Source organism: Aethalodelphis obliquidens, unplaced genomic scaffold, assembly GCF_003676395.1.
Source record: "Aethalodelphis obliquidens isolate GAN/ISIS:26980383/991018 unplaced genomic scaffold, ASM367639v1 scaffold2, whole genome shotgun sequence".
NCBI classification, from domain to species: Eukaryota; Metazoa; Chordata; class Mammalia; order Artiodactyla; family Delphinidae; genus Aethalodelphis; species Aethalodelphis obliquidens.
The window spans coordinates 44436150-44462699 of NW_020837946.1; the positions used below are offsets into that span (position 1 = coordinate 44436150).

Genomic DNA, 26550 nt, shown 5'->3' on the forward strand with positions numbered 1-26550 from the left:
AAACTCATTTTTCCGCAGTGTGGTACAAGGAAAATTCCTTACCTCTCTGACTTCATGTCTCCTGATTATAAGATGGTGACCATATTTACATTAGACAAAGATAGTATCCCATTTAATACTGCCCTAAAGAACTAAGCAAGTCAAAGAATCCTGAAAGATCTTTCTTAGGAAGCAGAGTTCAACAATAATTTTACAAATTTAGGTTTGTATTAGTGCATTAATTCTTAATTTTGAGGCAGTACTGTAGATTAGGTTTTTAAATCAGCAGCAAGGTGTACTGATCTGCCCTACCATCAGGCTTTGTTGGAGCCTCACCTATGTTTTGAGTCTGCTGTCTCTAGAACTCTACCCAAAACTTTTTATTTTTTTATTTTTATATTTCCTCTAACTCATTGTTTAAGGGAGACTTTTTAAAACTTTGGTAGGAAAGAGACCTTTTTGGATGTTAACTGTTTTTATTATTTCTGTGCTGGCAGCCTCACTGATGTTGGGCCTTACTTGTTATTTAGATGTTAGGGGTGTCTGCCATTTTTATCTCTAAGGAAAATGTTCTTCTTGGGTTTTTTTTAATAAATTTATTTATTTATTTTTGGCTGCGTTGGGTCTTCGTTGCTGCACGCAGGCTTTCTCTAGTTGTGGCGAGCGGGGGCTACTCGTCATTGTGGTGCACGGGCTTCTCATTGTGGTGACCAAGTAAGTCCCCCAAAACTTTTTTTTTTTTTTTTGCGGTACGTGGGCCTCTCACTGTTGTGGCCTCTCCCGTTGCGGAGCACAGGCTCCGGACGCGCAGGCTCAGCGGCCATGGCTCACGGGCCTAGCTGCTCCGCGGCATGTGGGATCTTCCTGGACCGGGGCACGAACCCGCGTCCCCTGCATCGGCAGGCGGACTCTCAACCATTGCGCCACCAGGGAAGCCCGAAAACTTTTTTTTTTTTTAATAAATTTATTTATTGGCTGTGTTTGGTCTTCCTTGCTGCGCGCGGGCTTTCTCTAGTTGGAGCGAGCGGGGGCTACTCTTCGTTGTGGTGCATGGGCTTCTCATTGCGGTGGCCTCTCTTGTTGCAGAGCAAGGGCTCTAGGCATGCAGGCTTCAGTAGTTGCGGCACGTGGGCTCAGTAGTTGTGGCTTGCGGGCTCTAGAGCGCAGACTCAGTAGTTGTGGCGCATGGGCTTAGTTGCTCCGCACATGTGGGATCTTCCTGGACCAGGAATTGAACCCCTGTTCCCTGCATTGGCAGGCAGATTCTATTTATTTATTTATTTATTTGTTTATTTATTTATTTAGCGGTACGCGGGCCTCTCACTGCCGTGGCCTCTCCCGTTGCGGAGCACAGGCTCCGGACGCGCAGGCTCAGCGGCCATGGCTCACGGGCCCAGCCGCTCCGCGGCATGTGGGATCCTCCTGGACCGGGGCACGAACCCGTGTCCCCTGCATCGGCAGGCGGACTCTCAACCACTGCGCCACCAGGGAAGCCCCCCCAAAACTTTGAATATAAAATATCTGAGAGGTTTGGTTTTTTTTTTGTATCTGTAGGTTTCAAGAGCTTCACAGTAATTCTTGATTTAGCCCCCAGCCAGAGCTGGGCTTCCCAGAGCTAGAGAGGAACTCTGCCTCCCAAGCACTCAGATCCTTGGATGCCTCATAACAGATGACAGACTCCTCTGCTGGGATGTTTTTGCAACAGGGAGCACCCTGCCAATTGGCTAGGGAGGTTCATCATGCTTTGCAGTCTATTTATAACTGGGTTTTTTTTGTCTTAAAAAGAGGCCTTTGTGGACTTCCCTGGTGGTGCAGTGGTTAAGAATCTGCCTGCCAGTGCAGGGGACACGGGTTCAAGCCCTGGTCCAGGAAGATCCCACATGCTGCGGAGCAGCTATGCCCATGCACCACAACTACTGAGCCTGCGCTCTAGGGCCCGTGTGGCACAACTACTGAGCCCACATGCCACAGCTACTGAAGCCCGCGTGCCTAGAGCCTGTGCTCGCAACAAGAGAAACCACCGCAATGAGAAGCCTGAGCACCGCAACAAAGAGTCGCCCCCGCTCGCCGCAACTAGAGAAAGCCCATGCACAGCAACAAAGACCCAACACAGCCAAAATAAATAAAAAAATAAATTTATTTTTTTAAAAAAAGAGGCCTTTGTGTATATGTATTTAATGTATAAGAATGCATAATCTTTTTTTAATACTGAGTTTATTTCACGTGTATATTTTTGTTTCCCCACCATTTCCATTTGTCTGACCACCACTACTACTATGTCCAATCATAACATTCCATACATACTTAAAACCAAGCAAAGGGTGGAGTTCCATCTTTAAAAACTAAACAGACATTTTGGACAACACATTCTTGGCAATGGAACCTGGACAACATTTATCAGACACGGTAGGAGAAGTTCTCACTCTGCATTATAAAAAGGACAGCCAGATATCAGCTGTTACAGAAATGAAATAAGATGGAAAATTTTAACAAACTGTTTAAACTATTTTCTTAAAGAAACTTACTCCACTGCCAGAGATCTTGAGTAGCCTCCTGGTCAGTCATCTGGAAACAATTCTTCACATAATTGCTGAATTTGGCTTCCGCTTTAGGAAGGGAACCACCTTTTGCTATACTTGCTTGCATTTTTGCTTTAATGTCTTCTACAGAGCTAGGTCCTTTTGGTGTTTTAGGAGTTTTTTCCTGTTTTTTGAAGGATTCTTGACCTTTTGATCTTGGTGTTGATGGTTTTGAGTCTTTTCCATTCTGGTTCGATTTTTGTGCATTTTTGGCTGGAGTATCTCGTACAGACCTCTTTACTGGAGTTTTTCTTCAGCTTCCTCATCATTAAAGTCATCATCATCATCGTCATCTTCGTCATCATCTTCATCTTCATCAGCAGCAAGTTTTACTTTTTTCTGAGGAAACTTGCTACCACTTCCAGAGGCAGAACGCTTTCTAGGTATACTTAGGAGTTTCACATCCTCCTCCTCTTCATCTTCTGACTCTGCATCTTCCTCCACAGCTACTAAGTGCTGTCTACTAATACACACAGGCCCTGAACCACACTTCAACCATAAGACCACAGGTGGTGTTATTTCAAAGCCCCCAAGGGAAACCGTTGGCTACACAGACATTTTCAAAGTTGCCAGTGTTACTTTAATTGGGCTGCCTTCATAATTCATCTCCTCTGCTTCGACAATGTGCAATTCATCCTTTGCACCAGCCCCTAAACTGACCGTTCTTGAAGATAACTGGTGCTCATTTTCATCATTATCCACCTTACAGTGATAATCTTTGTCGGCCTTTAGTTCACAACTGAAAAGATAGTTCTGGGTCCTCAGGGGGCTCATGTCCATGTCCATCAAATCTTCCATGGGTTGGTGGCACACACTTAGGTGGGAGAGAAGGTGGATGGAGATAAAAGACCACTGTTCCAGGGAACAGTCGAACAGGACAGAATCACACCAGGGAAAAGCAGAATGCATAATCTTTAATTAATAACTGATGGAGCCTCATATGAAGGGTAATAGGTTTTTGCTTTTAAATCTAGCTTCAAATGCTAAATTAACAGTGTGGGCTAACATGCATCAGGATAGCCTCATTGGTTTTGACTCTACTACTTTGAGGTCTGTGATAATTGGCTGGACCAGTGTGTGCATTTGCTAAGTCAGTCATCTTCTATATAACGTAAATTAATAGTATACTGAAACATTTAAGAGGCTTAAAAGAACTGCTTTTTTTTTAACATCTTTATTGGAGTATAATTGCTTTACAATGGTGTGTTAGTTTCTGCTTTACAACAAAATGAATCAGTTATATATATACATCTGTTCCCATATCTCTTCCCTCTTGCGTCTCCCTCCCTCCCACTCTCCCTATCCCACCCCTCCAGGCGATCACAGAGCACCGAGCTGATCTCCCTGTGCTATGTGGCTGCTTCCCACTAGCTATCTACCTTACGTTTGGTAGTGTATATATAAAAGAACTGCTTTTAAGTAACTTATAAACAACTACTAAAAAACTCGTTATAATTTACTCATCTATTCATCACATCTTTTCTTGAGAGGAATCAGAGACTTAAGAAGTTGACAAGGCTAATCTTCAAATCTGAGTTCTTGGCATTCTTTGAAAAGAATGATTTTATCAGGTACTTATCTTCAGCCCTGGCTTCTGTTTTCCACCCAGTCCCCCATCTGCCTTGTCCTGCTTGGCTGCTGTTTTAATTTGTTATTCATGTAAAGTATTTGAGAGCTAGTCTATGCTGATTTGCAGAAGTCCAGTTTTCCTCAGGCTGTTTATCTTCTTCTGTAGTGTCTGGGAAATCTGCTTTCTATTTGTTGTGTTGGGTTAAAAGTGAAACAGTTGGGAAGGAGACAGCCTCTCATATGACTTTACTTCATGACTAGGAAACACTTCTGGGACAGCCCTCCCCAGTCACTCCAGTCTGGAGCCATACAAGCCAGAACCCAGGGTCCTGAACCCCATCTCCTTCTCCCTCAACCCACAAGCTCGCTGAGCCTTGGCTTCCGCTGGTGCATAAACAACATTCCTCCTCAGAAGCACTCCATGGTTTACAGTTTTGCTCTTTGAACATTTCCTGTCCCAAAGTGAAAGACCTGGTTAGAGACCGTTTCTAGAACATCTTGCATTCAAGAACAAAAGAACTGTGACTTCAGTCAAACTCTTAGATACAAACATTTTTAAGGTTGAAGCAATTTGAATTTAGAACTAAAGTCTAATCTTCCGATCACTATAAAGTCAGGGAGAATGAGCCCCTCCTCTTCTCCTATGCACTTGAAAGTCTAGCAATATAGACTCTCTAACATACCCTCATAGCTGTCAGCAGATCACGTTTCCAGGCCTTTGCCTGCACTGGCAGGCCTCCCTCGCACAAGTGAGTGATCTTCAAAGCCTTTTCCTTTAGGGCTCAGCTCAGCAACACCTTCCCTGTAAAACAGCCTGGTACACTGACCTCACCAGGTTGTGATAGGTGCTCCCTTCACCGTGGCATACCGCATATTCCTTTTTTAAAGTTATCTTGCTTCATGCAGGTTCTCGTCTGTGACTGGATCCTTCACACAGATGTCAGTTCCTCCAGAACAGAATGCCAGTGTTCTGGATTATCACATCCAGCACAGTGCCTGGTTAGAGATAGCACGTCCTCAATATACATTTGCAACATAAATAAGTTTGTAGAATGACTGAGAGAATTCTAAGCATCGGAACATTTTATCAGAGATGAACTGAATTAGTGCAGATTCCAGAAATTACAAATTTAGAGAGGTCATTGTTAGGCAATTACTCTGAAATAGACAGAAGAGAAAGTTAGGTTGTTTCAAATAAGTTCAACGTATAGTAAAATTCCATTAAACAATTATATATGTCAATAAATAACAGGTACCCTGTCTTAATGCAAAATGTAAATAATAAAGTTGTTTTTGTTGTTTTTTAAAGCCTATATAGTTTCTTACTTTTAAGTACAGAAAATATCTCAGACTAGGCTTTAAAAATTTTGCCTGGTGGAGAGTCTTCATTTTAACTCAGCTACGTGGCAGGAACTGTCGTGGCTTTTGAGAACTGTTCCTTTTGAAACACTACCTCTGATCTGACATTAAAGAAGCATTATAGACTGACACTGGTGAAATAAATGCTTTATTTTAAGGAATTTCCTAGGAATAAAAATAACATATACTTTAAAAGGTAGAAGTAAAATAAACATAAGATTAAATTAAAACACTAAGTAATTAGGGCTTCCCTGGTGGCGCAGTGGTTGAGAATCTGCCTGCTAATGCAGGGGACACTGGTTTGAGCCCTGGTCTGGGAAGATCCCACATGCCACGGAGGAACTAGGCCCGTGAGCCACAACCACTGAGCCCATGTGCCTACAGACCATGCTCCACAACAAGAGAAACCACTGCAATGAGAAGCCCACGCACCGCAACGAAGAGTAGCCTCCGCTCAGTGCAACTAGAGAAAGTCCGCACACAGCAACGAAGACCCAACGCAGCCAAAGATAAATACATTTTAAAAAATAAAATAAAACAAAAAATTTAAAAATACCTTAAAAAATAGAAAATCCAGGTATAACTTATAGTCGGTCTTCTGTATAGGCGGTTCATCCATATCAATGGTTTGGCATCTGTGGATACTACCAACCATGGATCATGTAGTACTGTAGTGTTTACTGTTGAAAACAATCCGCATATATGTAGACACTTGCAGTTCAAATTCTTGTTGCTCAAGGGTCATCTGTACTATCAAATAGAGACAGGACCTGGATCTAGGTTAACATGCATTCTAGTAGCGGTCCTTTCTAAAGAATACAGAAGAATGATCAGCAAATCTATAGTTAGACACTATGGCATTGATTTGCCTCACCATAGAAATGTTTCCATCAGCATATATTCACTCCAAATGTCAACATAATTGAAGTAAAAATTACCCTTTTTCAAGTAAAAATTTTTACTTGTAAAAATTTTTCAAGTAAAAATTACCCTTGAAATTGTGTTTATTTATTTGCTTCTTGAAAGATGTGCAAAAGGAAAACTTACAATTAGCCCATTTCTAAATTACTGCAAATTTTCAGTAAGAGAAAAGATTGAATTAATGAGAAATTGATCATTTTAAAAGTTGAATGTGTATGGTGGGGGGAGAGGTACTTGAAAACATAGTTTACCATTTCATTCATATATGGAAGTTGATTTTAAATGATTTTTAATCCATATATAGAGAGATGGGCATGTTAGGATATGGAATTTTAATTCCAAAAGAAAATGTTCAAAATTGTAAGTTATGATTAGTAACTCAGCAAATCACAAAGTCCTTCCACGTTGTCAGCATTTCTGTCACAGGATTCTTTGTTTTGCAGTTCTCGGGAATGATCTCTGAGACTTGTGACAGGCTTAAGAACCTGGCACATTGACCTGAGACAATGTGAAATAAAAATGAAATGTTCTCCAATCATGTGATGTTTGGATTCAAAAATAACACATATGCATTTTTCAGTTTTGATTTTAATAGATGGCACAGTTTGGGTTGGGTTTGAGAAAAATAGGTGAGGGGACAGAAAAGGAAAGTGAAGGATGTATATCCTCTGGGAGAAGTAGTAACTGGAGGGTGGAGAGGGTAAAGATAAAAAGAAGCCTTTACTTTGTCTCACAATTTGGTTTTGAAACTCTTGCTCTTTCCTGAGTGTAGTTTATTTCAGAGAGTACCACCCCACACTCTGGCTAATCTGGTTTCCCGTCTGCAGCTTCATTTTACTGGAAAGAGTGATTGTTTTTAAGAGGCTTGGTGGGCAGGAAACTTGCTGACCTGAGTTCTGTTGGGAAAATTGAAGTTATGGTGAGTCTACCCTCCCTCTGAGCACTTAGTGCTTCCAGATAGTTCTTTTCTTTCTTTTTTTTTTTAAAGTTGCCTTTCTTTTTCCTCACTGGGATGGTCCCAAATATTTTCAAATTTTCTGCAACTCTTTATCCTACTCATCTTCTCATTCTAGGTGTTATCACTTTATCTCTTAAGTCATGGATACAATAAAGCCCATTTATTCCCCTTTCCTATCCTTCCAGCATGAATAACTTCACCCACCACTCCCTCCTCTCATTCTGTCTCCCTAAGGGAATCCTTTCCCTCCCTTTTAGGACTTTGTTCTATCAGTTAGTGGTGGCTTCACATTCTACATGTTGTCTCCTCCCTCTTAAAAAGAGAGCCAGAAAGGACTAAAAGCATTTCCCCTTGATTCTGACTTTGCCTCAAACTACAGTCATCCCTTGGTATCTGTGGGGATGTTGGCTCCAGGACGCCCTCAGACGGCCAGATCCACAGATGCTCAAGTTCTTATGTAACGTATAACCTATGCACAGCCTCCTGTATACTTTAAATCACCTCTGGACTACTTATAATACCTAATACAATGTAAATGCTATGTAAATAGTCACTGTGTGTGGAAAGTTCGAAGTTTTACTTTTTGGAACTTTCTGGAATTTTTTTCCAATACATTCTATCCAAGTTTGGTTGAATCTACAGATGAGGAACTCACAGATATGGAGGGCCAACTTTACTGCTTTATCTTCTTCCTTTTGACACCAAAATGTGTATAAGATTTGTCTATACTTGCTCTCTCTGTCTTCCTGATCTCTCTTTGCCAATTGACTTCTATCTCCACAACTCCTCAGAAAATATGCTGGTTAGGATTGCTAATAACTTTATAATTGACAAATCAAGAACCTGTTTTCAGTCTTCACCTTCCTTGACTTCTTTGTAGCAGCAACACTATTGGTCATTTTTTCTTCTTGATTTCTACAGTGTTACCGGTTCTTAGTTCTCTTCTCACCTATTTTACTGCTCTTTCTCAGTTTCTCTCACTTTCCTGTTTCTTCATCCTGACACTTAAATGTTCACCCAGGATTAATTTGGAATTGTTTATTCACATTCATGTTCTCTCTCTGAGGTAGTCATTTCATGCATTCCCACCCTGTCAACAATTACCACTGTGCTATCAACTGCCAATATCAAATCTATTTCTCCTACATTGACCCCTCTTTTTAGCTCCATATAGGTATTAGTGACAGTAGCTTTGACATTTATATGACTGTAGACAATTTATATAATCTACTGAACTTCCAGGCTTTTTTCATCAGTAAAATGCTTCTATAGGTTAAATAATATAACACTTCTTGTCATGTTCTAGGGATAATAAAGATCAATGAATATTATTTTTTATTACTAATAAATATTTTGTTGAACAAGTTGAAGGTGAAAGACACCTTGTGTATTATCTAGTGATGTAGCTATCTTTTTAAGTTTCTTGAGGCAAGCATTTATGTCTTACAATAGTCTGCACCACCATGCATCTGTGCCTGGCACAGATGTGTTGTGGAGGAAGCTGGAATAGAAGATGTAAAAGAGGGGAAGCACCACATTTTGCTTACAGATGAACTAATATTGTGGAATAAATATAGGGTATGACTATGCCTGTGACAAACATGAAGATTAGCAAAGATGAGAAAGCAGAACTGGTCCCAAACTAAGCAATTAAAAATGCTGAGTATTGTTCCACTTAAATAACAGCACACTCCAAATGAGAATACATTGCCTTGCATTTTCTGCTGGTGAATTAGTGTTTTCCTTAAATGTATGCATTTAGAAATATTAATCAAGAAACAGATTGTATATTGTCCATAATATAAGCAGTACAGATTGAACTATGTTGAAGATATGCTTTTCTCTGTGATTTGTTACATTGAACCTCAAGTATTATAAAAATTAGTTTATTCATTGATTTAAAAAATCTTTTTTTTGCATATTGCTCTGTGCCAGGCACAGATGCATGGTGGTGCAGACTATTATAAGACACAAATGCTTGCCTCAAGAAGCTTAAAAAAATAGCTACAAAACTAGATAATACACATGATAGACATGTGCAACAGGTAAGAAAGGAGATCATTTTACTCAAAGCAATTAGCAGAACAACCCATGACTGGGGCTTGCCTTCCTTGGCCAAATTGCAGTAACAACTCAGGAAGGCTGATGAGGTACCTATCCCAGACATCTCTCTCTGTGTTAATATCTTAAGATAGTCTGTGGCTTCTGTGGAAAGCAGTATGGAGATTCCTCAAAAAATTAAGAATAGAACTACCATATGATCCAGCTATTCCACTTCTGGGTATTTATCCAAAGAATACAAAAATGCTAATTTGAAAAGAGATATGCACCCTATGTTCATCACAGCATTCTTTTACAATAGCTGAGATATGGAAAAAACCTAAGTGCCCATCAATAGATGATAGGATAAAGAATAGTGGAATATATATACAATGGAATACCAGTGGCCATAAAAAAAGAGAAATCTTGCCATTTGCGACAGCATGGATGGACCTTGAAAATATTATGATAAATGAAATAAGTCAGAGAAAGACAAATATTATATGATTTCACTCATATGTGGAATATAACAAACAAACGAAAAACAAAATAAATGAGAAAACCAAGCCAAAGAAACACGTAGATACTGAGAACAGAGTAATGGTTACCAGAGGGGAAGGGGCAGGGGAGAGGGCAAAAGGAGTAAAGGGGGTCAACTGTATGGTGATGGATGGAAACTAAATTTTTTGTGGTGAATATGCTGTAGTGTTTACAGAAGTAGAAATATAATGTTCACTTGAAACTTATATAATAGTATAAACCAATGTTACCTCAGTTATAAAAGAAATCTATGGCTCAACTCAAGACTAGAATCTGCCATGTTTTCTTCCTCCTTACAATCAACACTTCTCTTTTCTGTATCTTGTTCCCACAGGACTGATCTTGCTACTTTACCAAACCATCCCCCCACCCCACACCCCATTTCACTATACTGGCCCTTGAGGTAGGCATGTTCCAGGATCTTAGAACTGACCTGAGAGTTTTAGGATCTGTTTTGATCTCAGGTCTCAGGACAATCTTTGAATAGTTGAAGACGTTGAATAGGATTAAAGTACTTGCTTCGGCAGTTGCCTTGATTAATGATAAAACTATTTGAAAGGTAATCTAGATTTTTGAAGTTAGAGGTTAAAATGATTATTATTTCTTTCATTCTTAAAAGGTTGAAGAATAAAATGGTATCTCTTCAAATGTTTGATTAGAGGAATCTATTAATTAGATGTAATAAACTCAAGAAAAAACTTGGAGAAAAAATTAGTATTTTACTCTTCAACAGGTATTGAACCTTCTGGAATAGTTGAAACCTATTCTCATATAAAAATCTGATTTAAAAAAAATAAGTCAGTGCTCCCTGTAGTTTGGTCAGGACTTACTCCTGGTACTTGTTCCTATGAACGAACCTCCTCTTGTAAAGGAAGGGCTAGTGTTTACTTCCTTTTCAAAGGAACTGATTACAGTGTTCCTATTTTAGTAAGATACATAAACACATTTCAATGAGAGCAAAAAAGCAAAGCATAGCATGGTTGGTGATTTCAGCAAAAATGGGGATGGCTTTGGTCAGAGGAAAAACTATTCAGATCCTTTTAATAGTGCCATTTCCACTTACTCTCAAAACCATTGCTTTTAAAGTTGCCCTATGAAGAAAAATTAGTCTGTTTATGAAAATTCGGTCAATTTGAAGCTTATGGTAGAATCATAGCAAAAGTTACTGATAGGGAGGACATTCCCTGGGAATGAGATAATAATTCAGAATTTGGTCAGACATTGCCTTCCAGATAACATTCTCTGCCAACTTTGAGGTTTCTGTGTTTTGGACTACAAACTGTCATAGTCAGCATTTTCATACATAAGAATAAAGAATGAAATGGCTTTTCAAGTACCTTTCGTTGAACATTGCATGCTCTGTCTGTGAACATGGTGGTGTATTGGCTGTCTGGGCTTTTTTTTCTCATTTCAGGAAATTAATTTACTAATAAAACCAAGGCAGCCCCATTTTACTTCTCACTGTCGAAACAGCTAAAACCCAGCTGTGAGAGTGATGTAGGGAGATGGGGTCAGGCAACACCAGCAGGGTAGGATTTCCATGTTCACAAGAGCGTGAATATAACTAGTATAACCAATCTAAGTGGAAGTGTGACACTTCATTGAAGAGATTTATTGGAAAATTATAGTTTGATAGTTCATTCATTCAACAAATATGAATTGACCATCTACCATGTTGTAACAGCCTCTTACCTCACAAAGTTTGCTGTCTAATGGTAGAGACCATCAAGTAAACAGGTGTAACCAGAAAACACTTAGAAAATGCTAAACAAATGTAATTTTAACTCCCATTAAATCATGATACTCTGCAGCTCACCACCACGCATGCACACAGATAGACCATAGGATCCAAACTTGGGCTAAGGTGGTATTGTTATAAGGATGAATAAAAGCTGGGTGCTAACTAGTGTCAGACAAAATCACAAATAAGCGTGAATCTCAGATCCCTGTAAGAGCACTCAAGGAACCGAAACAAGTTCAGCATGGCTGAAGTGAGAAAGGAAGTGGCAAAGGATGAGGATGGAGAAGTGAGCCTAAGCTAGATCATGTAAGGGCAAATAAGCCCTGTTACCATGTGTTTGCTGTATTTGAGGAATTGAAAGGAGAGCATTGTGACAGGAACCATCTAAGTGGAATAGTTAAAATTATCAGTATAAGAGGTGACCACTTTGAATAATAGAGTTCAATAAATTGATCCAGCTTGGGGAACTATGAAATAGCTAAGGATATTCCTGTGCTCCAATCTGGATGAGTGCCCTGGGTGAGCAAGAAAAATGAAAAGGAATTTGGGTGTTTGGTCAAGTTACCTTCATATCTGAATTGGATACAGGGAAGCGATGGACTCCGCACAGCATCCCGTAGGTGGACATTCTCAAATATTCTGAGGACTCATTTGCAACAAGAGTGGGCTTAGGCTCTGGTTCCAAAAAGAGCAGGAGAAAGTCTATGAAGCAGATCTGAGTATTGTCCTCCCTCCTTTACTAGGGGCAGTTTCCCTAGAGGAATAGGAATTAGCATTCATAAGAGACTTTGAATATAATCCCTGAAAGAACTGTAGGCCACATAATGGGGGTCAAAGGGAGAGTGAGACAGGCCTGTAGGACACTACACAAGGTAGTTACTATTTAACCATAGGGGTCAGAGGCATCCAGAGAGCTAGTCTGTAGCATGTGTGTAAAAAAGAGTGCTATGGGCCAAAGTCAGAAAAACAACAACAACAACAAGAAAAAAACAGTTAATGGGTCCAAAAGTCAAGAAGGAATCTAAGAATCCAGGAACAAGATGAAGAGGAGCTAAAAGCACATGAGTGAAGGGGTCTAGGTCTGGAATTTTTGCAACGAGCAGAGTAATGTTGCTTGGGTTCTCTTTGTTGGGCACTGCTTGTATTTGCATGAATAAGTCAGCCTCAGTTAAGACATAGGGTCATAGTAGACATGTACAAAAGTGAGGGACACTACTTTTAACAGGATAATCATCATTGATTGGAACTATCACCTGCAAGAGCAATCATTAAGGAAGGCCGTAGTAAACCAGAGAAGTGTCCGTGATCAACCACCTGGAACTGCTGACCTTGGGAACTACTGTCAAAAGAAACCAAAGAAAACCACAGCTGAGAGCCCCAAGATGAAATGGCCCCTGGAAGGATCAGGCTGGGAGGCCACATGGCTCAGTGGTTTCTATCCAGATTTCTCTGAAATTCCAGTACAAGTCACTTTTGATATAAAAGAAAGGAATAGAGATGGAGGTAAATTGGGAAAAAGAGATTGCCAGCTTGGACCAGCTAGTACAAAATTATAACGTATCCTTGGACTCCTGGTAGAGGGTAAGAGAAAAGATGGCTACATAAAGCCAAGATATGTGTGATGTCCTTTGGCACCAGCTTTTGGTTTTCAAACTGGCAGATCAGAAATGAGGTTCCTTCAATGGTGACTTTTGTATCCTAGTCAGGTTTTTACTAATATAATGACTTTCAGTGATCATAAGTTTTCCTCCTTTGTTGATTTTGCTTACATCTAAGCAGAGAATACATTTACATGAGTCATTTCTTTTATTTAGGACCAGAAACTATTAGGAGGAATCTCTGGCAGGGTGGACTTTTTTTTTCTTTTTTTAAATGTCTACTATATGAATTATCCTTGGCAATTTGAGTTTAGATACAAGCAATCCATTTTTCTTAGATTAAGAGAATCTACGAAGTTGTTCAAATAGGGAAGTAAATATCCCTGAGTCTTAAGTTTTAAAATGAATGGAAACACAAACACATTAAGTAATCCTGCACGTGTCCTTTTGCTGGTTCTATTTCCTTCGAGTATATTGTTTATCTTTTTGTAAAAAGAATTAAAATAAATAATGCTTAAGGTAGTTGTATAATGATTTTATTATTAAACTGTTAGAATTAAATGAACTTAAGTTGGCAGAAATCTTTGATAAAATTTAAATAAGTACAACCTTTAAGACAAGTTATATTGAAGTAAACAGGTATGAGGAAGAGGAAAATATCTCTAGTTAGGTAAAAATAGTAAATGAGCGCAAAACTTAGGTCTGAGTTTCTTGGTAGGGCAAAAATAAATCACGTTAGATTCTATATTTCTCATGATCTAATCTCAGGAATTATACCTTTGTACCCAAAGGGACATTTTGTTTTCACCAATACTCTGAGAGAAATTTATTGCAAGAATTATTACATAGGAGACATTTAATAATATGGTAGACAGCACATTCAATTCATAGTTTGAGGAAATGCAGAAACAGTCTTAATATGGCTATTTCTTATAATAACCCTTTCTAAAATAGAAAGTAAAATGTTAAGATAGGCTTATGAAAGTATGTCTGTGTTAGAGTAACTTAGTAATGGATTTTTAAAAATGTGATCTGACGGCTACAGTGTTAAACTGATGAGAAGCTGGGGCGGTGAGCCACCGTCTCAGGATTCAGGTGTCCCAGATGAGCTTGTGAGAAGATGAGCAGAGGAGAGAATTCAAAACCAAACCTGCTCCTGAAATCACAAGATTCTGGGTTATAAATGGATAGGAGTTCCTCACCTAATTACTGTGTGGGTAAGAAGCAAAGTCAAAGTTTTGTTAGGCAAGTTGTAGAGCCTTTTGCAAACTCCTGCCCAGGAGGAGATTCATGCTTACATTTTCATAGCAGTGGATTATGAAAAAACAGATTTGGGAAAAATTAATAGTTGTAGTTTTCATATAGTAAATTGGCTTCTGATGTTATTTGAACAGACTCTAAAGTACCCATTGACTGTCTGAATAAAAAAGTGCTTGAACTATAGCTCATGTGGTAGGCTATCCTATTGACACAGCTGTCTTAACCCATGTGTGGCAAAGCATGTGGTTACTAATGATCACTGCTCATCACCATTTTGCTTAGAGTACCTCGCAAAGAAAAGAAACTCATGGTGATAAAGACTGTGGTAAGAAAATTTGCTTTGCCTTCTTTTTTTAGTTGAAATTTTCAATTGAGATAGTTACAGATGCACATGCTATTGTAAGCAGTGGTACAGAGGGATACAAGTTTCTCTTTATGGTAACATTTTGCAAACTCTAGTGTATCATCATAACCATGATATGGACTTAATGCAATCCACTGATCTTACTGAGATGTCCCCAGTTTTACTTGTACTTATTTGTGTGGGTGCGTGTGTGTGTTTAGTCTATACAATTTTATCATGTGTAGGTTTTCCTGCATCTGTTACCACAGTCAAGATACTGAACAAAATACTGTTGCCCTTTTATACCATACCCACTTTTCTCCCTTCTACACCTCTCACCCCCATCCCTAACCCCTAGCAACTACTAATCCACTCTGCATTTCCGAAATTTTGTCATTTCAAAAATGTTGTGTAAATGGACTCATATATGATGTAACCTTTAGGATTGACTTTTTTTTTTTTTTTTTTTTTTTTTGCGGTACGCGGGCCTCTCACTGCTGTGGTCTCTCCCGTTGCGGAACACGGGCTCCGGACGTGCAGGCTCAGCGGCCATGGCTCATGGGCCCAGCTGCTCCGCGGCATGTGGGATCTTCCCGGACCAGGGCACGAACTCGTGTCCCCTGCATCGGCAGGTGGACTCTCAACCACTGCGCCACCAGGGAAGCCCTAAATTTACTTTTTAAAAAAATAATTTGAGTTGTAGAATATACTACACTGCCCATCAACATCTAGGTTCAGCTAGAAGAAAACTTCTAAGAAGAGGTATCAGGAACTATAAGATGTTTGGGAGCTGGGCTCAGCAGGACATGCAAGACAAGTGCCAATTGCCAACTGTGGTATGTGGTTTATTATCAGTGAGTGGCAGAGAGGAACTGACAGACTAGCAAGTGGGGCTGGAATCTCATCTCTGTCAACCTCGGCACAGGCCAGCATAACACCAAAGGCTGGGTGCTCGGTGGAAGTCTGTCTACCGTGAGAGGACAAGGAATGAGGAATGATGACTGGGATAGAGAAGGCAGTGGTATCCCCCAAACCCCTGGGGCCATACCTGTCTAGGGCCTAATATAGAAGGAGATGTTTCCAAGCCAGTGAAGACAGAGATGGATGAAATGGACCCATAAGAGATGCTAGGAGGGGACAGGACATGGCTTTAAATAATGGTTTGGGAAAAGAAGTCTTGGAAAGAGAGGGAAGCCCCACACTTATGTAGAGAAATATTACATCTTTGTTTTTCCTTTCCTTCCAGCACCATACCATTGAGAGTCGCTTTTAGAAATCATAAATCCTGACATGGCGCTTGCTGGTAGTGGGTAGTGAGGAAATGAATAACCCGTTTACTTATTTACTTTTTAAATTTTACAGTCTATATATATATGAGTCTAATCTCCATCCTCCTCTTCAAATACTATCTAAGGACCAACACCACCCCAAATTTAAGGGAGAAAGAAATTCTAGACTAATAGATTGAGTGACCGGCTCACAATTTGAGGGGTGGATAAAATGTCTCCCAATATTTCCCTATCTTTCTCCCTCAGCTACTACAATCTTTCACTTACAATTTTCATAACCATTTCTTCTCACTCTTTGACTGACATTTGTCCCCATCTCTCCTCCAATATAGTTCTTGCTAATGACTTAATGGCCTCCATGTCACTAAACCCAATGAGCCTTTTTTCAGTCTTCATCTTACTTGACCACTCAGCAGCATTTTCCCCCCTGCAGCTCTTAACGTCCCTCTTACCTTCCTACCTCTTCTTTTTAGACTTATCCTTCTCTATTGAAGCGTTAAAAGTTGGAGCCCCTCAAGACTTATTCATCAGCATTTTCTCTTAATTTACATCCATAGATATGGGATGGTGCCCAGACCTCTTTTGAAGCTAACAACTGCTCTCTGTTGAATCAAACTTTCCATGTTGATCAAACTTACTGTTTTTCACTTTTGCCTCCCAGCCCACCAATTCACTCCACAGTGCTATTTCAAAAACGTAATCTTGCCATTTCTCTGCTCTTAGATAAAGACTGGCTCCTGCTTGTGTCTTTTACTGCCGCCAATCTCAGGCTCCTTCAACACATCCTTCTTTCAGTTCTTTTTGTCTCAATGTCTTTGCCAAAGCAGTTCCCTCTCTACCATCGTCTCTACCCTGCCCCAAGTTCATCTTGTTGCTACCATGTTTTAGGCCAAATGTTACTTCCTCAGGAAAGCTTTCTGACAAAACTAAAATAGATCAAGTCCATATTTAATATGCTTCAGAGCCACCTGAACTCTTAAAGGCTTTATACTCTTTTTATGTATTTGGGTAATTACTTGACTAAGTTGTGTCTCTCTTACTAGACTCTAAGCTCCAGAAGAGCAGGTGCCTTGGCTATTAGTCTTCTCTGTATCTCCAGAGCCTAGTACAGAAAATGAGTGAAGAAACCAGCTAGTCCTGGTCATTCAAGAGCCTGAAAAATTTCCCCTTGACTTCCAGGTCCACAGAGTAGGTCTTCCACAGCCAGAAGGCATGGGGATCCTGGAGTAAGTACATTGGCCTGGAAAGTGAGCATGAATTGTGACTGTCTCATACTTAATTATGCCAAGTTCAATTTCTGATACTCTTCTATTTAAATAATTCCTGAAAGCCCTGCTCAGCCAGGAAGTTGTCTCAGATATTACTTTTCAAATGTTTTAAATGTCTTAAAATGACATTTGTAGAGTATTTTATAATTTATGAAGTATATACATTTCCATTATGGCATTTGAATGCCCAAACACCCTGTGAAGTAACATATTATTCTTAATTTGATGTAGTAAAATGAAGCTTAGAGGGATTAAGTGACTAACTCAAGGGACTGGGCAGGGACTCCATCCCAGATTTTGCAATGCCAAGCTCTGTCTTTTCCCAGTGCTAGATAATTGCTCATGGCTTCTCTTCACTTGGTCAAGTCTGAATTTGGACTTAAATGGTTAACAATATCCCAAGAATGATGTAGCTTTCATCATAGTTACATATATAGCATATATAACATATATCACAGCATACACACCTACACATACATTATATATATATATATATATATATATATATATATATATATATATATATTCCTAACTTAGGGGAATATATTTCCAGCTGTATCAGTCTTGCTTATATTGAAAGACAGAACTTTGTTTATATAGTTGTCTTTGTCAAATGGCCATATATCTTTCTTTTTTTTTAATGATAATGTTCAGGAAATTGTTGACCAGGTTTACAAAACAGTAGGACAAACCCTCAACTCTATGGAAAGACGGCTACTGTCTATTATTTCAATCATTACTTTTCCACTATACCATCAAGCCATATTTATATTATTTCAGATAAAATCCAAAATATAAACCAATTATTAGATCAAGAAGCTTTTATAACTAAGGAAACTATCCTCTAGTCCTATAATGTTAATACTCTTTCCCTTTTTAGAGCACTCACCATCCATTACAACACCTCAGTCTCAGCAGGGTGGATTTATTTTCTAGGGAAATTTTCTCTCTTAGATGACTACAGTTGATGATGGATTAATCCACTCCCATGGTCTGTGCTAATGTGGCTATTCTGGCAGGTAAGTAATCAGAAAGGCCTTTGGCTTCCCTCACATACAAGGTGCAGACCTTGCCTCTTGGACTGAGAAGCTTTTTAGTGAGTCAGAGGAACAGGTAATTGCATTTAATCTTAGGTAAACCAACTACCAGGAAACATTTGCTGCTTATTCCATAATCATTCTCCCTATTTCCCCATCACCCTCCATATTCCACCCATACAGCAAAGCTCATCAAAGAGAGAAAACTCTGAGAACAGTGTTTACCTTCTGTTCAGCATGAGAACATTTGTCTTTGTGCAGTGAATATGTCCACTTATAAGCAAACAAACTAATATTCTGAAAAAAAGGTGTGTTAATGGACCACTGTCCACACAATAAATACTACTGTCTTTTCCTTACAAATAGGATGTGATTGACTCATTGACACTGGACCAGACACTGGAGTTTGTTTTCATTAGTGATGGTGGGTTTTCACAGAGCTATCCACACTTACACGCCTCATTGCTGGTGACCTTATAAGCAATTTGAGAGGCAGCTGGCAGAGGGTTAGAAATGTTAAGTGCGACCTGGAGTCTTTAATCTTGTCCAGGTATGTTCTCGTTCATGAGGTGATATAAACTGATAACACAGCAGCAACATCATTGTTGCTTTTAGGAAAATCTCCTATAATCATTTACAAATGAACCAGAACAAACCACATCCTAACCAGGCTGTAGGAACTGACCCTGCTTCTCACCGAAGGCACCCAGATAAACTTTCTATCTTCTCCATTTTTAATTTCTCCCCACACTCTTTTACTTCCATTTTGAGAAGTGGCAAGATTTAGAGAAGTCTCCTAGGTTTCTCTTTTGCTGTTGCCCTAATGCTCCCTACATATCTGCTGCTAACTTTAAAGAAAAGGAAACAGTTGGGGTAGCTGAGTTTGTGGGCTGGCTTACCTTGACTCACTCATTTAATTACTAAACGAAATACTGTCTGAACTAACTGCTCCCACTTGAATTTTGCCATGTTTTCATTCTTTCATTAGTTTGAGAGCCACTACACACTATTTTTCAGAATAGATGTCTATTGAACACAAAACAAGAATATTCCCGAGGACCAGGGGTACTTCAAATACAGCGAGTGAACACTGAGACTGATGCCCAGCAATCCTTTTTGACTCTACAGCCAGTGGTCATGCTTCCTACTGAAGTGAAGAGAAATTTTTGTTGCTAGTGTCCCACAACAGGAACGCAACAGAATCTTCCAATGCATGCCTAGTCAATACTTATTCAATGGAATGGAGGTGTAATTGATAAAGGGGCATCGGCATCATGGTTCAGGTAAATTATAGATTAAATAGTTTTTGGTGGTCTAGCTTGGATGCGCAACCATCATTTTCTAATCTGACACAGGAACATGTTTTCCCATTGAAACAAACAGCTTAACATAAAACCGAATGCTTTTAAGTTAGAAACTAACAGGAACACCAATGCACTACAGAGAGGCAAGGGAAGGTCAAAATAAAACCAATACATGAATAGACAAAATTTATACTGTGTATAGGGATAAATTTATTCAGAGACCGGGAGTGAGGAAATGTACTTTTTGGGTTAGCAGAGTTGACCAGGATATAGCGATTCTAGATACACTTTGTGGAGAGAATAATAAGGAATGTCTTTTGAAGAGGTGACTGAGCAGTTATTCAGAAAAGCTGGACAACTAAAATAGGAAGGATCACTTTCCAATGCTGCAGTGTCCAAAGATCTGGTTTCAAACTTGAAAAAAGTCATTTTATTGCCTTTGAACGATTAGTTAAGATGCCATGGCATTACTGATATGATTTGCTGTTAAGAACCATGGACCCTCCATGGTTTCTTTCAGTTCTATAATCTGAATTTTCTTTGAAAAGATATTATTTTAGTTACACAGCCAAGATTTAGTAATTTCCTTTTTTTTTTTTTTTTTTTTTTAGCAGAAAATGTACTTCAGGGAGTGGGGTTGCAATAGGCAAACTATTCACCCATGGTCCTCTAATGGTGCAAAAACTATTCTAGGCAATTTTATCCCCAAATCCTGGCTGCAGGAACCAACACATTAGGACTGAACTACAGCACCCTCTAGCCTACGTGCCTGCATAGCCAGAGGCTGGGCTGTCTCCGACTGTAGGAAACCATTAGGCTTTGTTAGTGGGAGATATTCTTCACACAATATGTTTTCTTATCATTTGTTTATGTAATTTATAGACTTCAAACGTGTTGCTCCCTCTTCAAGTTAAAGGAAACCGTTTTTCATTTTAGGAAAATGAGTAACACCACACCCAAGACCTCCTCTACTCCACTTATCTGACATCCCTTGGCAGTTTTAATTTTTAAAAGCTGATTTTCAGATATTTTGTTCCCACTGAGGAGAGAAGTTGATAGCAAAACATCCTGATATATGTGAAAAAGTCACTGAATATATTATGGTCATATATTTGGAAAATTAAATGGACGTGCATATCATATTAGGTGGAACCATATTACATTTCTTAAAACTTTAAACCATGTAAGAGCTACAACAGTGGCTTTTTTTATGCTTCATCCTGATATCTAGAAGGACAGAGAAACTAGGGAGAAACCTAGCAACTGGGAGACATTTGAGAGGCAGACTTACTTTTCTCCATATATTCTGTGAAGTCCAAGGATATTTTTACCATATTCAAACAATTAATATAAACAGTTTAAGAGGTGAAAAAAGTAACATACATGGTCATAAACTTTCCTAGACCTACTTATTTTCTCCTCTTCCCACATTTCTCCCCATGCTCTTCTGTGCCTTAGGCTGGGGTTGGGTTTTTTTTTGATTTTTTTAAAATTATTGTATATTACAGGTGTACAATATAGTGATTCAAAAAATTTAAAGGTTATACTCCATTTATAGTTATTATAAAATATTTGTTATATTCCTCTTGTTGTACAATATATCCCTGTAGCTTTTTTTTTTTTTCTGTACGCGGGCCTTTCACTGTTGTGGCCTCTCCCGTTGCGGAGCACAGGCTCCGGACGCGCAGGCTCAGCGGCCACGGTTCACGGGCCTAGCCGCTCTGTGGCATGTGGGATCTTCCCCAACCGGGGCACGAACCCGTGTCCCCTGCATCGGCAGGCAGACTCTCAACCACTGCGCCACCAGGGAAGCCCCCCTGTAGCTTTTTTTATACCTACTAGTTTGTACCTCTTAATTCCCTACTCCTATATTGCTCCTCCCCCTTCCCTTTCCCTATTGGTAACAGACTCTATGAGTCTGTTTCTTTTTTACTATATTCACTAGTTTGTTGTAGTTTTTTAGATTCCATGCATAAGTGATATTGTACAGTATTTGTTTACTAAGCTAGTGATAATCTATTATTTTCAAACTTCTGGCAAATGATTTTTAGAAATATGTCCTAAGGAAATTTACCATCTGATTCCACAAATATATATATATATGTGGGTTTTTATTGCTTTAGGACAGTGGAAATTTTAAACGATATAGATAGGAGAGTGTATAAACAAAATAGGATGCATTCTTCTATTGGAATACTATGTAGGCATTGTTGTTGCTGTTGTTTACTTTTAGTATGCTTTGTAATTTTTTTTTTTTCATAGCGAGCCATGATGTACTGGGTAAAAGGAACTGCTGTATTGGCCTTTAGGAATGTGGTAATGAGGTATGCATTGGAGGAGAAGCATTCTATAGTCTTATGATTAGGTCTCAGTCTTTCAGTGAAGCTGTGCCTCTGGATTGCGAACTTCACAAGTGTTTCTCCATTTTTTTCTCCCCCCTTAGGTGGGACAGGATGGCTAGAGTGGGCTGCCGCTGGGTACTTCCCCTCCCCCATGTGGAAGGCTAGAGCTGACTGGAGTATTTCCCTTCCCTCCAGGTGAGTTAGATTCTAATAATACTGCAGCAGGTTAGGTTCTTAGGCTCCGGTTAACTAGTTTCTCCTGAGGGCAGGCCTTGTTAAGAAGCACGCAGTGTTCTGGCGTATTTTCCCTTCCTCCTGCTGGAAGCAGGAGAGGATTTTTCTCCAACATTTACCGTGGGAACCTGCTCAAGCTCCTGGAAGCGAATCTCACGATATCGTGGGGGGCCCCTATGACTGGGTGCCCTGGAGTTTTTAACTCTCAGAGTTGTCCATACTGAGCCTCCAGCAATTCATCAATTACAGGTCCGGTTTTCCTACCCTGACGCTGGTTCCTGAGGTCATTTCGGCTAAGTGCGTTTCTGCTCTGGTAAGTCATGACTCTGTATTCGCTGTCTGTCTCTCCAGTCTTGGGGGCAGAAATTTGCCATGTGTTCTCTCCCCTATTTTGTGGATCCAAGAAGAGTTGTTGATTTTTCATTATGTTTAGCTTTTTACTTGTTGTTAGGTTGGAGCGGCTACTGCCAAGCTCTTTAAATGCAGAGTGGGAAGTGGCTTGAAATCAGTTTCTCATTAAAGACACTGAGGTTCTTTCTAACAAACAGTAAAGGATATTACAGCCATTTGCAACAACATGGATGGGCCTTGAGGGTATTACACTAAGTGAGGTAAGTCAGACAGAGAAAGACAAACACTGTATGATAGCACTTATTTGGAATCTATAAAAAAATAAAAAAAAATTCGAACTGAGAGTAGTCTACCCTGTTAATCAGGGGCTGAGGAGTGAGAGAAGTTTGTCAAAAGGTACAAACTTCCAGTTATAAGCCAAATAAGTTTTGGGGCTCTAATGTACAGCATGATGATTATGGTTAACAATACTGTGTTATACACTTGAAAGTTGCTAAGAAAGTAGATCTTCAATGTTCTCACTACAGAAAAGAAATGGGAATTGTGTGACTTGATGTAGGTGTTAGCTAACACTATGGTGCTAATCACTTTGCAAGAGTATATCAAACCAGCATATTGTACACCTTAAACAACATTATATATCAATGAAAAAAAGGAAAAGGAGAAAAAAGATAGGTTCCTAGAAGCAGAATTATTGGGTTAAGGAGGGTGAACATTTAAAAGATTTTGATGTCTTGCCCAATCATCTTCCAGAAAGTTGAGCCAATTTGCAGTTTCTCAGCTGCTGTGAGTAATATCCACCCCCCCTTTAATTGTGTCAACTGTTGCCAATTTGATAGGTGAAAATGGTATCTCATTGTTATTTTAAATTATAGAATTTATCTTTGATTACTAGTGAGACTGGATATTAAATTTTTTTCTAGTAAAATAAATTCTTGGAATCCTTAAAAAAAGGATATTACAAGAGAAATGGAAAAAGTCTATAGGGCAAAAGGGGAGCATGGAAAGATGCTGGGGGTAGGAAAGGAAGGTAAAATGCCAGGAGCCCCCAAATGGAAAATGTGGTCCAAGGAAGAGCCCCTGTATAGAAGGTGTAAGGGCAGATAGTCTGATGGAGGACTGCTGTGAGGCGCCAAAAGCCATGCTGGATCAGAGACCTGGCCACCCAGACTTCCTATGTCTCCATTTTTGTTGTTGTTGTTGTTGCGGTACCCGGGCCTCTCGCTGTTGTGGCCTCTCCCGTTGCGGAGCTCCGGACGCGCAGGCTCAGCGGCCGTGGCTCACGGGCCCAGCCGCTCCGTGGCATGTGGGATCTTTCCGGACTGGGGCACGAACCCGTGTCCTCTGCATCAGCAGGCGGACTCTCAACCACTGCGCCGCCAGACTTCCTATGAAAGAGAACTTCATATTGCCTGAATGCGGGGCCTATGCCCGCTGATCATTCAGTCTACACTCTGGGGGAACTGTCCTCTGTCTGTACTATGTTCTCACCAGCTGATTATGCTTGAGGACCCTAAGCTGGAGCAGTGGGGAGTGAACTCCTCTCTTCTGAATACATAGGAATAGGTCTGGAAGGAAGTATAACAAATTAGTATAGGACATTTTGACCTCTCTGACAGTTTTTTTCCCAATATTTTTATAAAAGACTGTTTGGGCTTCATTTCTAAATATCAGCGTGTTAATAACTATTTATGGCCTTGATTGATTTTCACAGTCAAAATCTACCATTTTATTATTATTTTACTGAATCATTTTCTTTAGGGGACAGCTTTTCTGTATAAGTTTTCTAATGAAGATTTTTATAGGTGATGGCACATAGTATGGGACCTTTATTTGGGTGCGTTATTACTACCAAATCTTATTTCCCCAGGTCAAGTTTGTAAATCTAACTTTTTCAAGGAGATTGAATTCTTCCATTAATTTTTTTTCCTCCATTAATTTTAGTCACATTTTTGTTTTGTATAATTTTAGCAATTTTTCAGTTTTATTTGGGCTTATTATTTCTTCTAAGAAAGCCGAAATATTTCAGTCATCCTTCAGCTGCTGTCCTCTTATAATGAAGTGGGGTCCAGACCACACAGAGAGACAGAAGAAAGAAGGAAGGTACAGGAATGCAGGTAGATTTGGCGGTGGGAAGATGAGAGGATGTCTATCTAATAGCTCCTATTTTAGTGGAGGTGGTGAAGACCGTTTGTTTTTGGAGAGATAAGAACGTGTGATGTAGTTATTTTGCAGAGAGGTGAAGTCATCATATTAGCGAAGTGTAGAAGGATTGTTGGTTAATGTTATGTGCTCTTTTGAGATTTGTAGTCATGGATTTTAAGTGAGACTAGCTGTGTATTTTTTCCTCCACTATGTTCAGCTGCTTGAGTTCGGGAGCATGGCAGACAGTTGAGTTTCACCTGAGCTGGAGATTGGCAAGGTGTTCCTGGCTGAGGGAGAAAACATTGCTCCCATAATTCTCTCTTTTCTCTCCTGCATCATCAAACTTTTATTCCTTGATTATTCCCTTCGGTGTAAAATATGTCCAGTACCTATCATCCTTAAATAACAACAACAACAAATATTAAATAGTATACAAAGAAACAAAACTTTCTTTACCCACTCCTCTTAAAAGAGCCAAGCTACTGCGCCATTTATCTGTTCCCTTCAGTACTTAACTTCTTAAAAGAGTTTTCTACAGTCTGGGCTCCATTTCCTCACTTTACATTTTTCCTTAACCCTGTCCAATCAGGTTCCTCTCCCATGACTCCACAGAGATTGTGTTTATCACAGAAATACTGACCACCACTGTGCTGAATTAATAGTCAATTCTGAGTCCTCATGTTACTTAACGTCTCAGAGCTTGGCCGCTTGAAACAATTTCTTCTCTTGGATGCCTTGACACCACACATCCCTCTTTCCTACTCCACCCTCATTTCATTGGCTGCTCCTTTGGAGTCTCCTTTGCATAAGCTTTAAATGTTGCAGGTCACATTTTTGGGAATCACTTTCTCTGTATCTAACTCATCTTTCTTAGGGAATCTTCTTTATTACCAAGGATTTAAATATTATTTAAAAGTCAACGACCTCCATAAATAGATTTTCCAGTGCTGGAAAATCCCTGCCTTTCTAGATCCACCATTGATTATGGTGTAGTGTTATTTCTTGTTCATTGATGAGTGTAGTTTGTGAATGCTTTATTTAGGAGTTTTGCAACTGCATTAATGAGGTTACCTATAACTTTTTTTTTCATTTGAATTAAACTCAATATTTCAAAATAAGCCCTATTAAAAAACCTATCCTATATTGAAACTAAAACGATTTTAATAGAACTTTTCTTTCTAGAAATAATAATAATAGAAAGCATTTTATAAAATGTGGTCCCGAACAAGTAGCAGCAAATAAATAAATGTATACTTCCACTTCCTCCAAGCAGAGGCTGCTTTCTGTTCCTCAGCCTTGGAAACAAGGTGAAAAACAGTCCATAAGCAATTTTGGTCAGGGGGCTGCCAAAACAAAGCTTAAGCAGTTGACCGTGGACACCTCTTAAAAGAACTTGGGGGAACCTGACCAAAGAATCCAAATTCTATTTTTAATAATGGATACAAAGGTCAAGTGGTTTCTCCCAAGAAGTGGTTTCTCCCAAGAAGCAATGCCTCTGGAATCTGACCCACCCTGTGTTCACCTATGCTAAGCTCCCAAGTAAATCCTGATGCTTTTACTCCAGAGGAGACATTTTCTTTTTAGAGGTTCAGTGTCCAGGGAGCTCTTTATGTGAATGAGATGAACACAGACGCCACATGGGTATTTTAAGTGTTGGAGTCAAAGTATTTTCCTAATATCAGCTAGGGAGAAT

The 26550-nt window shown here is 39.5% G+C and overlaps 2 long non-coding RNA genes and 1 pseudogene across 4 annotated transcripts in view; 1 reads left to right on the plus strand and 2 right to left on the minus strand.

Moving 5' to 3' along the window:
- Positions 1–2279: 2279 nt before the first annotated feature.
- On the minus strand, positions 2280–3602 carry LOC113624782 (nucleophosmin pseudogene; annotated as a pseudogene).
- A 272-nt stretch (positions 3603–3874) lies between these two features.
- On the minus strand, positions 3875–18448 carry LOC113630547 (uncharacterized). 3 transcript variants are annotated; one of them, XR_003437013.1, is made up of 4 exons: positions 18334–18447; positions 6043–6236; positions 4955–5123; positions 3875–4579 (listed from the first exon to the last, which is right to left on the minus strand). It is a non-coding gene; the product is annotated as an uncharacterized LOC113630547 (long non-coding RNA). The 3 variants fall into 3 exon arrangements; XR_003437012.1 differs by having other exon boundaries at positions 3875–5123; positions 6043–6231; positions 18334–18448; XR_003437011.1 differs by having other exon boundaries at positions 3875–5123; positions 18334–18448.
- A 1055-nt stretch (positions 18449–19503) lies between these two features.
- LOC113630585 (uncharacterized) overlaps positions 19504–26550 on the plus strand; it is a 47363-nt gene continuing 40316 nt past the window's right edge. The window contains exons 1-3 of the long non-coding RNA XR_003437028.1: positions 19504–19764; positions 22229–22322; positions 22611–22674. This is a non-coding gene — a long non-coding RNA (uncharacterized LOC113630585). The remainder of the gene's footprint in view (positions 19765–22228; positions 22323–22610; positions 22675–26550) is intronic.